This window comes from Euprymna scolopes, chromosome 19 (genome assembly GCF_053919585.1).
Source record: "Euprymna scolopes isolate OS-2025 chromosome 19, ASM5391958v1, whole genome shotgun sequence".
Taxonomy (NCBI): Eukaryota; Metazoa; Mollusca; class Cephalopoda; order Sepiida; family Sepiolidae; genus Euprymna; species Euprymna scolopes.
In genome coordinates, this window is record NC_136500.1 from 61793696 (window position 1) to 61795978 (window position 2283).

Sequence of the window (2283 nt, forward strand, 5' to 3'; positions counted from 1 at the left end):
ATGCAAAAGTAAATGAGTCAAGGTGATTCCTGTTGTAATTGGAACGCTCGTAACCATAACAGAAAACCAATATGTGGTCTAAACAGATTGACAAGACAATTTCTTTTCCAATTCTACAACGGCTTACCTGTTAGGAATGATGAAAATGTTAAGGTACAGCTTGAATATGTAAAGTCAAAGAAATTAACCTGATGTTCAATAAAAAAAAATCAGTAAAAAAAATAGATCCAACTAAAACACGCAAAAGTCTCGCTCTCGCTCTCTCTTGGCAACCCCTCAGCAGTGAGGATAGTCATCGTATTATGGGGTTTAATGTGCGCGGTAGGTGGCCGACAAGGCCGATGCAAAAGTAGAGATTATTATGAAATAATAATAATAATAATAATAATAATAATAGCAACAACAACCGCAGTAACCGTCAACATAACCAACATAAGGAGCAGTGAAACGAGAAATAAAAAGACGAGAAAATAAAAGTGTGAAGAAAAAACAGCTACATGGAGGATTCATGAGAGTGACACGAGAAGTTACAAAACACTTGGACATGGTTATGAAAAGGACACTGAAATAGAGAAACGAAATCGCTACTGACAGCTGCACAGAACAACAAGTAAAGAATGTTATCAATTTCTGGTCAAAACCTTATATTTATTTCATCGTTGCGACGGTGAAAAATGAACAAGAAGATGAAAATAAGAAAACCATAGTTATTAGAGAGCATTAAGCTCTCCGCCAAGGGGAGACAAGGACGCTTGGTAAACATGATACTGACAGATATTTGGGAGTTATGGAAGCAGGCACTATCAAATTTACAGAAATGAATATTGGAAAAAAGTACCAGAGAAGTGCAGGAAACTTAAAAAGAAAACCATAAATATAATGAAAGGAACAAATACTTGTGCAGTATCGCGCCTAAAGTACTTTGGAGCATTCATGGGCTAGACCAAAGAATAACGTCTACATCTTGATCAGAAGACGAGAAAGGTAATGACAGCGCATAATGTATCATATCCGAAAGATAATACTTACCGACTCTACATGAAAAGAAATGAAGTCAAAAGATAATTGGTAAATGTAGAAAACTGCGAACAAGGTACAAAAAAAGACGTTGAAAAGGATATGTAACTTGGAAAGATTGATTACCACAGCGAAATACACCGTAAAAAGAAAAACAATACAAAAAGCGAGGAAACCAGAAAAACAAAGAAAATGAGGAAGAGAAATAGCTACACGTATGATTCATAATAATGACCGAAGATCAGAATCACGAGAACATCTGGCCATGGCTAAGAAAAGGACATCTGAACAGAGTCATCGAATCTCTACTGACAGCTACACAGAACAACGCGATTAGAACTAATCACATTAACACACAGAAAAACAGTACATTTAGACTCTGTGGACAAAGAGATGGAACAGTAATCCATATAATAAGTGGATGCAGCAAACTAGTTAGAAAAATATAAAGGTAGGCACAACTGCGTGAGGAAGACAGTACACTGGGAGCTGTTCAAATCGCTACACTCTGAACACGCGGACTAATGGGACAAGCACAAACAGGTGGCAGTATTGGAAAACGAAAACTACAAAATCTTTTGGGACATGGATGTACAAACAAATAAACTCATCCAAGCAAAGAATCCGGACGTGATAATACCTAATAAGAAAAACAAAACTAACAGATTGGAGATCTTGTCGTTCCATCAGACCATAGAGTGAAAATCCAAAACGAAACAATAGAAATTAAACAAAAAGAGTGTGGAGCCTCAAATGGAGCAAAGAAACAAGAAACTGCAAAATTGTAAGTTAATTAACACCTCACCACTACATAAAAATAATGTCGGCATCGACTAGCACTACATCAAATAGCTGAGGAGGACGGAAAGAAAAAAGGGAGAAAACATTAGTAAGATCTCTACTAGAAGAGTTCGAAGAGAGCTGGAACTTATTGCCACTCAAGGCCAATGGTCGTTGCCAGCGAGAAGTTAATGAAAGTGGCTGTTGCGGTTACACAAATTTATTTGCAAAGGCCATTCAACAAGATGATGAGTACTAGAAATCTGCGTATATTTGTTTTCATCCAGACTCCAGAGAACACTACTAGTTGTTGTCAGTGAGTAATCTTTCATGATGACTTGTGTGAAAACTCCTAGTGAGTACAAATAATAATAATAATAATAATAATAATAATAATAATAATAATAATAATAATACCAAGCAGGATCATAAACGTAATAGAACACGCAATGAGAACATGGAGATTGGAATTGACAGCTAAAGGAC